We start from the raw sequence: 18,163 nt of genomic DNA, 5'->3' as shown, positions 1-18,163 counted from the left end.
TCCTTCGCTTTGCAAACAGTGCCTTTATAATCACGTCGTGTTCACACAGCCTAAGCGTGATATGCGACAGTAATAAATGTCCGTGTGAAACAGCGTGCTATGTAGTTATATAGATTAAACTGTCATAATGCAAAAACTTGAGGACTCAAAGGCAGACTCGGTACAGTTCGAAGGGGTAACAAAAGGGTTTTATTGATAGGTCCAACAGGGCAGAATGGAGAACACGGAGGAGGGGAGTAAGTACAGGTAAGATACGTGCAGAGCGGGGTGTGGCGTTCAGCAGGGTTCCTGGAGGTAGGGTGATCCTGGGCACAGAGAAAAACAGGTTAATCCAGGGAGAGACAGAAATTACTGGGAATCTTACAGGAGAAGATTGTCGGCCTTGACGCATGTACCACATGTGGTTAACTGACGATCTGGCGATGAATGTGAGGAGGACTGGGGTTGAAATACTGCAGGAGCTTTATTAGTGGAATGAGAACCAGGTGCGCTGTTGGAGCCAGAGAGTGTAGCCACGCCCAGACAGACACAGACAGGGAGGACAGACAGAAAACACAGGGAAGGGGGGAAATAAAAGAACACAAGGTAGTGGGGAGACTCTGTAGCACCACAACATAAACAAAGCATCAATGCATTTTAGTAATTGATTTAATCGATTCAGCCCTAGCAGAGACAGGCGGCGTTGGTTGGGGAAGCGCAGTGGCCGAGAAGGAACTTAAGTTTGTATTATGGAGTTTAGGTAGATGGGTGCAGACCCAGTAGTCACTCTGTACGCATGCATTAGTGACTTCAGTGTTTCCTCTATATGCATTGAATCACGACCGCCACTACTAAAATTTCCCACGATCATTAAACTATGCGCTACAAATGTTTTCACTCACACACTGTGCAACCACGACAACACTCAATGCTCGGCTCGCTTCCTCTCCTCGTTCTATGCAGAACATACGTGACAGATGGTGTTATAAGAGCAGCGTAACTCTGAATCAGGAGGTGCGTATCGAGTGTTTGATTGTCCGAGCGGCAGAAAGTGACGGAGAACGTGAGCGGAGGAAAATATTCTGGCAGTAAATGTACGGTGTTGGTTACAGTGTGTTAGCTTCTCAAGACCAAGAAAAGTCTGTTGGTTCTCCACCTGCTGGAAAAGTGAAGCCGGTTAGTGCTAAGTTAGCTAACATCTCCCCTCCCCTTCAGACTGCGCAGCTGAGCAGCTTCTACAGCAGCTACATTGCTGCTATGTAACTTAACATTAGTTCAATTTAAAGAAAGTAACTGGAAGCTGTTTATTACTACTACTTGTCCAATGTTGAGAACATCAGGTACAAACTTAGACTAAACTGACGTAGCCTGCAGCTCTGTCCTGTACAGACTGATTAAGTTATTTTTCAGTTTTCAGTCTGAAAAAGTGGTTTTGGAAAAGAAAGGACGGAGGTGACTGGAGGAGCTTTGGTTAGCTAATTAGTGATGCAAACTAGTCCTTTTAAGCGAATGAGGAGACGTTTCTTTTTGGATTTTAATGTGCAAATAAAATGCACCTCAGAAGGGAGGAGGTTTCTCATGTTGCCTATTTTTTATCTTAATATCTACAGAGAAATGTCAGAAGCTGTAAAATGAAGACACAAAAGGCAAACATGAACAGTCGTATCTATAATGATTCTGAAGTATTATTAACAGGGTTTTCCTGCCGTTAAGGCTTAGGGGTGATGCCCAAAACATGCTGTGCCATTACTGTAAAATCACTGTGGAGCAACAGAACCAACCAAACTACTTTCTCCAGATCTAAAGGTTTTAGTTCCTCCAGTAGACTGATCTTTGGGTGTTGTTTATTTATTATCTGCTCTAGCTTTTCCAACTATTTGTTCAGAGATATGGTGAAAATAATGGCCCAATATGATGTGAAATTACATCATAATATTACTTTTCATTTGAAAACATAACATTTTCTTGGGGGAGCACCCCCAAACCCCCCAACCAGCACCAAAACATTCATCTAAAGCTCACATTAAACTGGAAAACACTGCAGTTTTAAACTATTCTACGGTGCATCGCATACTCATGGACACAAGAGGAATGTTGCTGAGACATGTTATATTCAGACAAAAAGTTTGCTTCACCTCCGGGGGGGGGGGTGGTGCTGTTTGTCCTGCTGATAAAAATCCTAGAGGAAACACTGGACTTGATTTGGGAGGCCATGAGGAGCCAGTGGAGGTCACTGAGTAATGGAGTGACATGAGTCCTTTTTGGGTTGATCAAAAACCAGACACGCCGCCGTGTTCTCAACTATTTGCAGGGGTTTCACTGCACAACCTCGAAGGCCCGCTAGGATAGCATTGCAACAGTCAAGGCGAAATAACCATGGCCTGTACCAGAAGCTGGGTGGCATACTGAGTAAGGTAGGGCCTTTTCTTATTATATTCACAGTTCGTTCACTAAAATCCACCCATGTTTCACCAGTTTAAAGTGTAATGTGAAGTAAAAATGGTAGGAAATTTATGGTTTATTTTGGCAGTAATTTCATATAGCTTTGATGAAGTGTTAGGAAAGTGAACAAGGTGAACTGTTTTGCTTTGTTTCCTGTGAATTTTCCTTGCATTTGGATGCATTTTGAGTCCAGTACAGGAATGGGGGACTCCACTTCAAATTATGAAAATTACTAAAGAAAGGTAACTACATGATGAAATGTTTGGTAACCTGAAAAAGCTGCTTAGTCTGATGTGCATTTAAGTGAGGTTCAAGTGATCCAACAAGGCAGTAGCTGACAGAAGCAAATATTTGGATTATAATCAACTATAAATTTACGGTAGAAGAATCAGGAATGTATGTATTCCCACTACAACCAGAATGTCTAATTTTGCGCCTTGGGTGATGTAGCCAGTTCTGCCTGTATAATAATGCACTAATAAAAGGACATTGAATGTCAATCAAACAACAGCAGAATGAACAATATCCAGATTCAATTTGTGAAAAACAGGTTGTCCTGCATTTAACCTCATATCTGTGCAAGGTGTACATGTGCAGTCCATACAGGTTAAATGTAGCCTCCAGAAGACATTTTATTTGCACTTTCATCATATTGTGTTTTTCCCATTCCATTATTAGCGTCTGTATTCCCCAATGCATTGACTTGCAGAACAACTTGTTGGAGACTTCAAACTATTGTCGCCCTTAGACAGATGGCATCCGATAGTACTACAATCCTCTGGGCTAGATATTAGCAGCTGGGCTAATAACATCCATTGACACAGTCACCACGACCCAAGTAATGACATTCACAAAAAGCCAAGCCTTCTGCATTCTCCCCTCACTTATCTGGTGTGCATTAAAGTAGTTTCCAAGTACTTTTCAATGATGGTGCAAATTGGAGTTGTGAGGTCTCCATGTGTGAGTCAGCAGTGTTGCACGCACTTTAGCTCAAGCCAGTCCTACTTAGTTGGCTGCCATACAATCCCTCCTAATATAATAGAACCAATTAACTGAGTGGGTGGCTTTACCCAAATCTTGATTTAAAATGGAGCTTTATTAAAAAGAGTTACAATGTGGCAGCATGCTTAACCTGACTGGTGGCAGAGATATGATAAGGAATGTAATCCCTGAGGCGAGAGCTGATTAGCTTATCCAGTCAGAGTCTCAGCTAGTGCAGAATGAAAATGGCTGTCGTCTTGGGAAAATGTCTTGACAAAAAATTATTTTTTGTTTTTGGGAGCAGAGAGAAAGACCGGCAAAGTGTGAGACATAGAGAACTCAGCCGAATGATAATTAATTATTAATTCATTATTGCCATTAGTAGCTTTTACTGGTTTCTCTTCTAGAAGCACAGCAGATCTCAGTCTGGAAAAATGCAATTAGCCTTCTTTATTTAAACTCATCTCGATTTCTGTTTTTGGTTTATTAACAGAGTAGCTCAACCAGGACTTGACCAGCAGCAGCAGAGTTCAACTGGGCTCCTCAGGGACTCTCTTCACTGAGTTTAACCCACATGCTCACCTATTGGATGAGATGTTAATGACATTTTAATGAGGTATCAATGAGATTGTAATACACAAAAGACCACTGGTCGAAGGTTCAAAAGACATCCACATACACAAATCTGCGCATGTCTGTCTGTCTGTCTGTCTTTGTATGATAGGCAAGTGATGTTTAATGCATAATAATCCATAATGCATTATGTTTGTTGCTATGAAACATTCCTTCGCTCCTCACACAGTGTGGGTATTTTATCCTTGCCAGAGCCCCTCAATGTCAATCAAACAGTGAATGTAAAATGTAATGTAAATGGAGCTGTGGTGGTAGCAACCTCCAGCTGGCTTGTTTGACTTGGCTGGCTAGTGCTATGTATTGTAGGTACAGCCATCTTTTACTCCTGCAGGCTTCCTGTTTGCCTGCTCCTTGTCAGTGTTTATCTATGGATTACACCTTGTCTGCCTGTCTGCATGTCAGACTCCAATTGCTGCCTCGTCTTCTTGCTGAACAAGCATCTCTCTTGGACGGGCACTGCAGTGTAAATGAGGAAACAGCATCTTTTTACACGAAATAGGATTCATGGGAAAGGTGTTCAGGATTTAGTCCTTGTTTTGTTGTTTTCTAAAAATATAATTTTGTTCCCACAAATTGGCAGTATTACATTAAACCTCTTCTTTTAAGCTGAAAATTGAAATGTGTGCAATAGAAAAGTATGTGTTGCTCTTCTGCAGTAAGGAAGCAGGTTGGCTTATTACTTGGAGTGTACTCTAACCACCCGCTCAGTATTTGTGGGAATTCTGTCCATATGGTTTTCATATGATTTCCTGTGTCACATTTACCTTATTAACTCTAGCCTTGATCTTTCTTAAACCATAAATAAGTGTTTTAGTCAACACATCCTCATATAGAAATGACAGAACAGTATTTTTACTGACTCCCAAAACGACATATGAGTGTTTTCTGTTCCCCATTGCAACACAAGGAGGTTAGCCCTCTCTGCAGCTGTAGGGTAGGCAGCTAATGGTAGTTAATGCTACAAAAAACCTTACAAAATGCTTGCTAGCTAAGAATACTTGAAATGCTACAAAACGATTCCTAAAATGCTACAAATAAACACTACAAAACGCAAAGAAGACCCCAATTATTTTTAACACTATCTAGGTAACGCTAATAATACTACAAAAACTGGTGTTTGCTTTCTGTTTTACTCGGGAACCAAACTCCGTTCTTCTGGGTGAAGGTTGTCTAATTATTTAACCATCCACCTTAACCACGACCTCCAAAACTAGAATTTTGTGGTTATTTATATACCTGGTGTTTTTTCACATACACTTCGTCACACGGCTGCAAGAGAAATTTGATCGTTTTAAGCCCTTCAACTATCGACCTATGTTGTTGTTGTTTTCTGGGTGAGCATGGGCTGCCTAATCCCAATCAAGCTTCAGCCATATTTGCCACAACCATAATATTCTACAATAATAACCTTGACCAAACCATGTTTTACAAACCATGCCAGTAGCACTAAAATAAGGGGTTTTTCCTTGCCACCTTCACAAAGTGCTTGCTCATGGTGGGAATTGTTGGATCTCTGTAAATAACATTTCCTGCGTAATACTGAGTGCTGTCTAGAGGTGCAATGAGATAGCTTGTGTTAACAAGTGACGGTATATAAATAAGTAAAATTGGAAATAAAAATGTAATGTAATCCAGGCTTTTGCAGGATCATCCAGTATTGACATTATTGTCTGGTGACAGGGTTGAAGCAACAGTGAAGGCCACAAGCCCTCAAACTGTGCTTAGTAACATGTTGAAGGGCCCTCAAGTAGAGCTTCATTTCAGTCAGGAGAGACTTCATCAAAGTAGATGAATAATTTATTGACATGTGCACAATGAATATAGGAAATGTGAATAGTCTTTGGTGAATAGACCCCATCATGACATCATGGTATTTAAAGGGGTTGGTATCAAACCCTCCAAAATGAAAAGAAAAGATCAAAAGAGGACAACAAACCGACTCAATATACCTTTGATCCTTACCTTATTAGGAAGCAGTGGATTTCTAGTAAAATATGTAATGAAGATCCCACAGGGAAATGCATGCTGAATAGTAGATTATAATTAAAATATTGTTATGTATTATGTAACATGATGTGATAAAGAAAGTCACAATAGGCCTGAACTGATCATTTATGATGATAGTGAATTCTGCCAATATAAGACACGGAGAAAATGTGAACTGAATACCAGAACAAAATGAGACTAACCGTCAATTAAATTGTTAGTATGAACAACAAAATAGTTTAGCAAGGACCAAACTGATATTAAAGGTCATAAGTCCAACTTAAATAACACAGCAAAAGAAACACTAACATAAAGCAATGACGATGCAGCAGTTGGCAGAATGCGATGAAATGTAGCCATCCGAGCAACATATTATGCCGCTTGTCAGAATGACTGACGGACATGAACCATCTAACCAAACGCAATGAAAATGAACAATTAGCAGAGAGCAATGAATATGTAGTATTTCGATTAATAGGAAACAATTGCAGATTACCAGTGCACAAAGAATGCGAAGAATATGACACAAATTACCAGAATAAAATGAATGTCGAAAATGAATGTGAATATGTAGTATTTAGCAGAATAACAATGAATAGAGCGATTAAGTAAGTGGGGTACCTATAAGCCTGTAATGACCAGAATCATGTATATTTTGCTGGCAATGATCTGAATTAATGACCAGATAATGTAAATGAAAAGCAGTTTGTAGCTAGACGAAATAACCGCAAATAAAATCAGAAGGGACCGTGAGGAGCAGATAGCCGTGAACCACCAGCACCAGTTATACGCATATGCAGAATCTGTATCAGAAGCTGTAGTGACTTTGGAGAAATGCTGAAGTCCCCCCCTCCCCCCAAAACCCATGGATAGATACATCTGTGAGAACTGTCTGAAAAAACACCGTCTCATCATAGAGAAAGACTATTGCAACTATTGTTTGTGATTTGTGACGAGGTCAGGAATGACCCAGAACTGCTGAATGAAGTCAAATGACCATATTAGCTTGATGAGGTCCACAATGAGTTATGATGATTGATTTGATGTTTCCAGCAGAGAGACTTTGTTATGGACCAAGTGCTAGGAGGAACCCTCCATAGGAGGTGTCGAGTGAGATACATGGATCTTGACAAATAAAGTTGGTGATAATAAAGAAGCTGGGTCTCAAATGAAGGCCAGCCCCAAAGCAGCTGCAGAAAAACTGATGAGTCACAAATGCGCATGCCAATTTGGCATATAGTACATAATTTAAAATTTTACTTTTCCACATAAAAATGTCTAAAGATTTCTAGACCTGTGTAATATTTGATATTTTGATTGTGTATACTTACATTATCCAAAATGTCCGTAATTTTAATCAAGGTAACGGTGTGTTTCATTTGGTCGCCTGTCAATGGTGTCATAGCCCCTTTGTGCATGAGTCAACGTTGAGGTTGTCTGCCAGAAGCTGTCATAATTGATGGTTGATTTGAGTGATGGTGGCAGGCTGCAACACGAGGCCTGGCAGAGAAGAGGCTGCACAGGGTCTGAAACATTTCCACTGAAGGCGTGCGTGGATAGCTTGGATGGAATTAGCCAGAGAATGCATGGTGGCAATCGAAAGAGAGAACGTATCTCCTCTTAGGTTGAGGAATCGGACATCAGCTTGCTAGCATTCGACAACAACAAACTGAGAAATGTAATTTAAAGTTGATATCCCTGTCATGACAGCTGACAGCAGCAGAGAAGAAAACAGATTTAAAATTTGACAGTGACTACATGATTGGCGGATGGAGATCGTTCTTCAGGTATTTGGATATAAAACACAGTATTGGATAAATTGATATTTTGACCCAATGATGGCACTAGATATAAAGTCAAGGGATCGTGTAAGTTATAACAAACCGACATGCCAATATTGCCATCTCATTAGTTTGGCTTAGGTTAAGTACTTTTCAAACTACCTGTGACAAGCCTCTGTCAGACTGTTGTAATAAGACCTCAAGTCACCTCTGACTATTTCTAAGCTGTAATTTCTATTTATTTTCTTCATACTATTTGGATCTGGTCAGGTTCATTATTTTCCATTATTACCTATGTACACCACCTGCACTGTATATATGGGGACTCGAGTTTGAGACTCAGACTCGAGTACGACTTTAGTCCCACACACAGTGACTTGAGACTCGTCCTTAAAAGACTTCAGACATGACTCAAGGTGCGGGGCTCGTGAACAATGTTTATTTTTAGGAAACGTCTGATGAGCTTGCTGTTATTCCCCTCCCTGCGTTACCTATAACCTGCCTACGTAACACATACTACGTAGGCTATCTGCTGCAAGGACAACAAACACCGGCAGCTGCTGTGCCATTCATCATAAACTTTGGTTTTAAACTTCATACAACAAGACCCAAACAAAAGAAGCGCTGAATACAAAATAGGTTAGTAATATGTTTAGCTCAGCATTGGCCATCTAACTTCCTTTAGTTACGACCTATGGGAGGTTAACTTCGACTGTTGTTTGTAATGAAAGATGAACGAGAGTTTGTTTACATGCCAAACTTGTGGTGGTCGATTTAACAAAATCATTTACGTCCTGCTGGCTGCCATCACGTTAATTATTATTGGTGGCTGCTAACAGGTTACCGGTTTATTGTTGATCATGCAAAGTTACAGTTTTATTTAGTTAAAACATTACAGTGGTTCGAGAGTCTGGGGGGTGTGTTGACTTACAGGAGTTTATAAGCTCTGATTAGTTGTAGATGCATTTTACATTAGGCTACATGGTTGTGGTCCGTCAGTGAAAAACAAGTTGGTTCATTGTTGATTATGTAACGTTCCAGTTTTATTTAGTTATAATGTTAAACTGTTTGAGAGTCTGGAGGATGTGTTGACTTACAGTCATTAATTGCATTGCACATTACATTTACATTTTTGGTTACAAGTTTATTGTTGATCATGTAATGTTACAGTTTTATTTAGTTAACTTTACACAGGGTTTGAGAGTCTAGGGGTGTGTTGACTTACAGCAGTTAACAAGTTGTCATTAATTGCATTGCACATATCAATTGAACGCAGCAGGTGATACAACACTCACAACCACAAGTGACTTGAGGCTTGACTTGGACTCTAGCTCAAAAACTTGACAGACTTGACTTTCAGATTTCATCTGATAGTGTCCTAAAAAGTTAATAAATGATTTTTTTTTTCTTTCTTTCTGAATGGAATCTACTAGCATTGTGTTTTTAGTGGAAATAAAACATAAAAAACAAAATGATAAAGAAACGCATTCAAATATTCAAGAGTCAAATAATAGGTCACATTTTTAGACTGACAGGCTATTACTTGATGAAACATCTACTTGACACAGTCTGTATGTTGCCAACATGCAGCACAGCGCACAGGGGGCTAATTGCAGGGAACCATGGTGGATCGTGTTTGACACCACCTGCTGCGGTGTAAGTATACAGAAGTATCACATAGACTACTGATAAAACTAGGTGAGAGAGAACCAGGTCATCTGCTGCTGGCAGACTTGAAATGATAGTTCTTTAAACTGGTGGTAGAAACATTTAAGAATTCAATTTGGACATTAATTACTTGCTCTCTATTACAAGAAACCAATGGGTGCAGCTAAAACAAGAAGAATATGCTTCTGATAATCAACACTAAAGGAAAACTAACAGTATGAGGCTTATGGGGGCAGTATAAAACTTTAATTGGATGTGATACATATTTCTATATTCCTGGTATGATCACAAGCTGGAAAATAGAAGAAAATAATGTTAAATTAATGTTAACCCTCGAGCAAAACACTGACTGTAACATAAAGGAAATTAGTGTCGTAGCCCGGGGTTATATAAGCAGTGCTGTAAATGCTGAGATTTTCTGATTGAGATGCACATAGGCCAAAAGACTGTGTAATATTAAAAAAGAATCCAGATAGTTGGTAGACAAATACCAAAAATAATAATTGCACTGTTGTCTTATGAGACTTATAGATTTGAAATGATTTACTATTATTATTGATATGTTTAGTTCAATAATAAGTATTTACAACAAATAATATAAATAGGTAAATAAGCCACTCACAAAAAATTATATACATGGGAGGCATTTCAGCTGTATTATGTAGTTGTCTTTCTCTTGTCTGTCTGATAGTTTCCATTTTAATCAATTCATCTGTGGAAAAACATTTTAGGCTTCAAGTCTATTTTCCTCCATTTAACACACATAACTACAGTAATTGTGCGTACAGTAATTGACTCTGAGTGCTACCAAAACACAGAATCACCTACACAAAGTACTGTGTTTAAAACGCATCCTATGCTGATGTAGGACTGAAGCTACAGCTCCGTTCTACTGAGCTGCAGCAAATTTCACTGTGCAGCTTGTGTAGGTACTGTGTTTGAGTTCGAGTTAGAGCATCAGGACCCAAGGTGCAGTCCCAATGGATTGTCCCTCAAAATAAAAAACCCTAGGTTCTTTAATGGATGGCTTATGAGATAATGGATCCCTGGGCATATACGCATTATCAGTGGCGGCTCCTGCAAAATCTCTCAGGGGGGGCAATTGTTGCGATGATGGCTAAGGTGACCAGTTCAATGGTCTAGGTCTGCTATAAGATGAGGATTGTTCCTTAGGCAGCAATACTGTACAGTATTTGTGGACAGCCACATCCTGAAGCTCATTGTCAATGTCTACAATCAATGAACAGTCCACAGAAATCATCAACAGATGGGTTGCCATTTTTCAGTTCACCCTCAAAGTCCTTTGGATGTAAAAACAACTACTTTAGCATTAATGGGGGGGGGGAAAGACTCTCACAATCATCTGATTCAGCTGTGACAAACCTTTTATTTAGGTACAACAAATCCAGAATAAAGCGCAGTGGCTGATAATGTGCAATGAAGAAAACGATTTACAGTTAATCTTGCACTGCAGTTAAGGGACAGGCTGGAGTAGAAAACATGTCTCAAGTGATACAATAATGTAACAATGTTACATATACCATATATGAAGGAGGATCAAACATAGCTAATGTTTAATGGGGTATAGAGGAGTCTAGTATTTATATTAGCAAGTAATATTAGGGGTGTGGGCTGTATTAAAATTATCCACTGTTCTTCCATACTCTACATCACACAGTAACAACGAGCTATGTGCTGTTCCCCCATTCTTACTCTGTATTTAAACATGTAGAGATGTAAGGGGACATATAAAAGGTATTTATTCTATTGTGTTTGGGCTACTTTCTGTGTTGCTCTCCTTCTCCTTTTTATCCTCCTCTGAAAAAAGAGGGCAAGGATTGCCGCATCATGCTACCTCCTCTTTCTTCACTCTGCAGTGAAGTTTGCGGACGACACCAACATCATCGGCTGGATTTTGAACAGCGATGAGACTTCTTACCCTGGAGGAAATGATCTTGCAGAGTGGTGTACACAGAACAACCTACTGCCCAACGCCAGAAAAACTAAGGAGCTAATCGTTGATTTCAGGAAAAAGGAGATAAAGACATGCACAGCTGAGGTGGAGCAGGTGAACAGTTTCAGGTTCCTGGGAATCAGCATCACAGAGAACCTGACATGGTCATCTCACCTCTCCACGCTGGTGAAGAAAGCTCAGAAACAACTATATTTCTTAAGGAAGCTTAAAAAGGCCAATTTTCCAAGCCAAGCTCATTTTTACACAGGAGCAATAGAAAGCATGACTGACTGGAAACATCACTAACATGGGATGTGCACGGCCCAGGACCGTGGGCTCTGCAGCAAGTGATTAAAACTGCTCAGAAGATCATTGGTACCCATCTCCCAAGCATCAGTGACATTGGTGAGGTGAGGTGCTTATGCAGAGCCCAAAGGATACTAAAGGAATTCATTGAAAATAGTTTATTTCTGTTAACCATTTTTACAATTGCTTTTTTATGAATATTGTCTGCTCCTTAGTGGAAGGGAGTTACAAGCTCACTTTCACTCTACAATCTATGAGTGGGCGATATTACGATATTTGATCGTGAACGATTAAAATGTCTCTACGATCTGCCTTTTCAGAGAGTTTGTTACTATCGTACTGCAGTGCACAATCTATCAGTTTTAGTTGTATGGCTGATACACGCAGTTGACACCTTCTCTGTCAACATCGCAAGCAGCTGCCTCGCTGCCAGCGGCCTCTGCTGTCTACAAAGGCAGCACTGTAACTGTTGGGCGTCATAAAATTAAAATTAAAGTTCACCGTGTCCCCCCGGCTGCTCTGCCTCAGCTCTCTGGAATTTACAGAACAGAAAGTGTTGTTGCTAAAGTAACCACTGACCGCGGCTAACTAGCTGCTTTTAGCCTAGTTAGCCTAGTGGTCATCTGAATCAGCCCAGACTGGGAGCTTGGTGCACCAGGGGAGTGTATTGTGTTTAACGTTACACTTCTACTCAAGCACTGGAGGTTTGTAGGCCAGGATAATGTCAGACAGCGGCGCTCCAGAACCGGAGCCAAGTGAGCAATGACACCGCGCTCAGCAGCCTCCCAGTAAACACAGCAGGAACGGGACCGAACACAGAGACCAACAGAGAATACAGTAACGTTACCGAGGTGATTTACAGAGTTTGCTGATGGACAGATACATTTACTTTTTGCTAAACCGCTAACTGTATCTGTTTGCATCTGTAGCTAATTAACTTAGTTGGCAGTGCTGCTAACTGTCCTTTATTAGCTGAGTCAGCCCTGGGGTGCAAAGAGTCAAACCCGGCAAGAAAACCACCTCGGTCCTGTATTACCTGTCGTCAAAATTGGCGGTTGGTTTCAGAGGCTGTGTTCGGTCCCGATCCGGCCGCAGTGTTTACTCGCTGAGAGCTGAACCAGTCCGCACAGTCTACATGACAAGGTGGGGGCGTAACGCACATTCAGGCTATTGGCTACTGTAAACGCCAATCAATATCTATAAGTCCCTCCCTGTCTTTGTGTTTTTAAATATGCAGAAGCATACAGTACGTTCTTCGTGGGAAAATTTAATCAAAAAATTTATATTAAAATCTTCTAAAGTATAAAATGAATCAGTTCTTTAAATAAATCATTAGGCTATGTTGTATATGATTAATTAAGTAGTGTTATTTTTCTCTTTTAAACCAATAACTTGCAAAATAGTCTTAAAAACCAACAGGAAAATGAATCGTGATAAGATTGTGAATCGTGATCCTGCCTGAAATAAATCGTCATATGATATTTTTGCCATATCGCCCACCCTTACTACAACCTGTTGTATTGGTTAACTTTTACCATAAATCAGCTACAATGTCGATGTGTGATATAAAGGGGTAAAAAAAAATCTGAATGAAACCAGACTTACATGATAGCAGTCATTCTTTGAGAGCAGGTATCATATTTGAAAAATTGATGGACATCTCATTTTGTAAAGGGCCTTTAAATTTTGAAGCTGCCCACACTCGCTGGTTTGTCCTGTCACTTTCTCTGTTGAAGTCTGGTGAAGATGATAATGTGATGTGCAAACTCAGATTTACCTAAAGGAGACTGAGGAAAGCCTCATCCATCACCTGAACGTGATCTCCCGAAATCACCTTAAAGGTTGCCTGATACCTGCCTTCAGATCTCAACAAATGATGAACAAAATGTGCACTGATATTGTTAATAAGCGCTTGACTGTCACTGCCATAAAGAGGGAGTTTTAGTGCCTATTGAGCCGTTCTGAGCAAACTGGGACTGTTTCAGAACACTAATACTAAAACATGAAGCTAAAGTTTACAAATTGACCACTTTGGCTGACTCTCTCGTGGGTATACCAGAAGAATATCTTTCATGGATGAGTTTCAGGTCTCCGATGTCTGCTGCTTTTTCATTCCCAGTAAAAGAGGATATTTCTTTTTTTCAAACATTCACCATATGTTCACTCGAATTGACTACTTCTTGGTCAATAATTGACTACTGTCATCAATCTCTGCCTGTAACTACAACTAACTCCTGACCTCCTTGGCGACTTAACACAAGTTTACTCTCTAATAAGGATAGACTGACTTTTTCTGGAGTACCATTAAAACCTCAGATGTCTCCGGTATATTAGAGATGAAATAATATCATACACCAAGGATGAGAAAAAACTTAGCTTAGATAAACTATCTTCTATGGTTCTTCACATTTCCCAACTTGACACTTTTAAATAAAGTATATCTTATCTTAATGGGCAGTCACTTTATGTGGGTGGCTGTGGCTGAGTGGTAGAGCAGGTTGCCCACTAATCAGAAGGTTGACTGTTTGATCCCCGGCTCCTCCAGTCTGCATGTTGAAGTGTCCTTGGGCAAGATGCTGAACCCTAAAATGCTCCAGAAATGTACAAGGAATGTGCATCTTTACAGGCTGAATTTAATGTGCTTACATCAGAGTATTCTACTGAACTTCTATTAAAAACAAGGTGTTCCTTTTATGAAGATGTTGATACGGCCATCAAACTTTCAGACTAGACAGGGATTAATAATATGTTCAAACAATTCTATACATCTTTGTATTCTTCTGATCAAATATCATCCCTTCCTAATTTTGATCTTTTATTTGATAATTTGATCACTCCCTCCCATGAACATTCAGCTTGTGAGGAACTTCTATTGGGCTGCTAATATTAGAATCTTAAAATTCTGGCTTGGCTACAACACCTTTACACCCCCTCCTGTTTGAATTGGTTTGGAGTCAAATTCTGCTAAACCAATGTCTCTTAGTGCCCTTTTTTACTCTTCATTTCCTCCCACAGCCTCTATCTTCTGTAAAAATGTTATTGTGAGAGTGTCACTCAGGATCGGGGCTCAGTTTAAGTGCTATTTTGGTTTGCAGTCATTCTTTATTTATGCCCCTTTGACTTCAAATCACGTATACTCACTCTCTCTTGCAGATGATGTTTTTACTTTGTCCAGGTTAGGTACTTTACAAATGTAAATTTCTATATATCCATAATGTATTTGCTCACTACCTAAACATCAGATTCTACAGATATCTGAAGGATCGTTCATTGTGTCACTCTGGATATGCTAGATTTCATCTTTACCTATGGACACACCCCACTCACAACCACTCTCGCCCAATGTCAGCTGGGATTGGCTCCAGCCCCCCCTCGACCCCACACGGATAAGCGGGTATAGATAATGGATGGATTCAAATTATTATTTCTGTGCAAGGCATTCTCTTATGTAATGCAAAAGTGTGCACTACACCCACTACACCAATGCAGGATTATGTAAAATCACATGTGATGGCTATGTCCAGCCTTAAGTAACAACTGGACAGAGATTTTTAAAACATGTCACACGTTATTGAAGAAAGGGTTGGAACAAATCTGCTCACAGCTTTATTCTAAATCTCGCGGTTTTCCTCTCTGTCTGCATCTGAGAAAACACTATAGCCTTTTTAACCCTGCTGGCAAGACGACTGATGCTGTTTAACTGCAAAAATCCTCTCCCTTACTGTCATTTGGATTACAGATCTTCTTTATTTCCTTGAAGTGAGAAAAATTTGACTCTAAAGGGCTCATCCAGTATGTTCCTGAAAGTGTGGCTCCCTTGTTTTGGATTATGTCAAAAGGGTCAACTTCCCACCTAACAAAGATTAGAGGATATAGCCCACTGGTAGAGCCTGTTTCATCCCTTCTCACACATAATGTGAGATGCAACCTCTATATAATCCTGTGTGCTACTGACTGACTCTGTATTATTGTTCTTAATAATATCTATATTTATTAGCTTTATTTCTATATTTATTTGTCTTTCCCTTTCTGTTCCCTTCCTTTCTTGTTGTTATATTTTATGTAATTATTATCAACATATTACTGGACCCAGTGTGAATCAAAACAACCAAGCAGCACATACCTTGCCAATCACACCGATTCTGTACAAACAAGTGTAATCCGGGTTCTGTGTGTCTTGATTACTCCATTCTTCTCTGCTCAATAGCGCACATACAGAACTCATGTCAAGAGCCTTGGCAACTTATGATAAATTTCCAATATATCCTCCTGTAAGGAGCATTTGTCTTTATAAAGGGGTAAAAAAATCTGAATGAAACCTGATTTACGTGATAGCAGTCATTCTTTGAGAGCATGTATCATATTTGAAAAATTGATGGACATCTCATTTTGTAAAGAGCCTTTAAATTTTGAAGCTGCCCACACTCGCTGGTTTGTCCTGTCGCTCTCTCTGTTGAAGTCTGGTGAAGATGACGGAAACCATATTCTTACCTCTACACCTGTCACACTAACGACTCTGAAGTTGCTATCTCATGCTGTCTCTTTCTGTTCTGTGACTCTAGCTGTTCTTCCTGCCTTTAGTTTCCAGGAGTGTGTGCCCTTAATCATTGTAGAAGTACCACATTGCTACTCCACTTTGGTTTCTAAACTAAATCTTATTCACTTTCCAGCAGTAGAAATTTACAAAAAATAGCCATAGGTAACTTGTTGTTTGAGGGGCTTACAATATTTAGGATTCAAACATTCAACAGAAAATATCTGTGGTATTTGGGCGGGATATGAAAGGAGCAACTCGATAACACTAAATGCCCACATGCAAAACACACTCATACAGCCAATTTTATTGCCTCTTGAAAAACAGAGGCCCATTCTGCATCTTTGGCCTTTATAATACTCCCTCTCATTTCTCCACAGTGCTGTTTGTCCTCTCAGCTGCCTCCCTGCCAGCCAGCGCTGCCTCTTCCACTCCCCTACTCCTCCTGCTATTCTGGCCAAGCTACGCCACAACTGTACCACATGCCATGTCTGCTTGATGTGTGAACAAAGCTCGGAGGGACTGAGGCAAAAATGGACCTGTTAAGTGAGTCGGACCCAGTCAGGCGGGACGGCTGGAAATGTCTTCCCCTTTGATTCCCTCGGGAACAGAGACGAAAAACAAATGGAGTCTGACTCCCTTATTTTCTCAAGGTCCTGGAAGTGACCTGCCGCCGCTGCAGAACACGAGCGGGAGGCCTGATGTTTGCCGCCTGGCCGCCGAGCTGTCCAGCGGTCTGTCAGCCCGCCACAATTGAAAGGACCCCTCAACCCTCCTCCTTCCTCATCCCCATTCAATCCCAGCCACAGACCACAGCACAGCCTGCTCCGTGGCACTGCTGACAACTCAGTCAGCCTTCTCACACAGTGATGACCCAGTGAGTAATTGGTCGATAGAAGTCGGCAGACATCGACTCGTGTGGCTTTGCAGGTGGTGATGACTCATTGTGTGTTTGCCCTCACTCTCAGTGCTGTGGACATACATGCCTGCTCCAAGAAAAATACAGGATCCTGAGGGATATTCTCAGAGAAGTAAAAATAGCCAATGAATAATTAATGCAACAATAATGGCACACATGCACTCACATTAATCTAATCATTCCGCAGCGGGAATGTGTACATAATAAGGATATTATCTGTCTGCAGTGTGGCTGCCAGCAGGCTCAGCTTATTTGGCTGGCAGCTAACAGAGGAGTTTGGCCACCAGTTATCACACCGCTGCATCTTAGCAACTTAGCTAATACTGGCAGACGAATACAGGATTTCCATCTTAACACACCATTGCATTAAGTCCGAATTCAGCATTGTGTTAATGATTTTGATTCTGATCCAGATCCTAAGAGAGACAAAGAAAGAAGCGGGGAGAGAGGGAGGGAGGGGGAGTTACAGGTAGCAGTTAAAACATGTTTTTTCTGCACAACACACATGTTGCTCCTCTGTTCTGCGCTATTTATTACATACCAGATTAGAGAGTGAGACACAATATTAGGTGCATTGTCAATACTAAGAATATTGATTTCAAACACACTCAGTGTTTCATCAATCCAATATCCTGATTCACAGGCAGGGCCTAAGTGTCATAATTGGCACAAACTGGTTGTATAAGTTATTGAACGCATGAGATGACAGGGACAGGTGGTTTGTCAGCCCTTTGTCACAAATTCTTGCAGCTCATAACCTTCTATGCAGTTAGTTTCTGCTTTCATGTTATTTTACTAACTCTAATGTCCCTGTTCCCTCCTGGCTGGCCATCACCCCACTCCCCTCACCTGGTTATCCCCATCTATCTGAGTCATGCTTCTGGTTTCACATCTGCCACTTTCTTGATAAATGTTACGTTCTTGCCAACACTTTCTGAAGAAACATGTTAGTGTAGGAAATTGTAGATACAACCCTGTCT

General features: G+C 40.5%; 1 long non-coding RNA gene across 1 annotated transcript in view; it reads left to right on the top strand.

The window, feature by feature from the left end:
- The window catches only part of LOC123959044, a 39,218-nt gene extending 21,071 nt beyond the window's left edge, over positions 1-18,147 (top strand). The window contains exon 3 of the long non-coding RNA XR_006822203.1: positions 16,645-18,147. This is a non-coding gene — a long non-coding RNA (uncharacterized LOC123959044). The remainder of the gene's footprint in view (positions 1-16,644) is intronic.
- The last annotated feature ends 16 nt before the right edge of the window (positions 18,148-18,163 follow it).

The sequence above is a fragment of the Micropterus dolomieu genome, linkage group LG20, assembly GCF_021292245.1.
Source record: "Micropterus dolomieu isolate WLL.071019.BEF.003 ecotype Adirondacks linkage group LG20, ASM2129224v1, whole genome shotgun sequence".
NCBI lineage: Eukaryota > Metazoa > Chordata > Actinopteri > Centrarchiformes > Centrarchidae > Micropterus > Micropterus dolomieu.
This window is presented reverse-complemented; position numbering and strand designations above follow the sequence as displayed.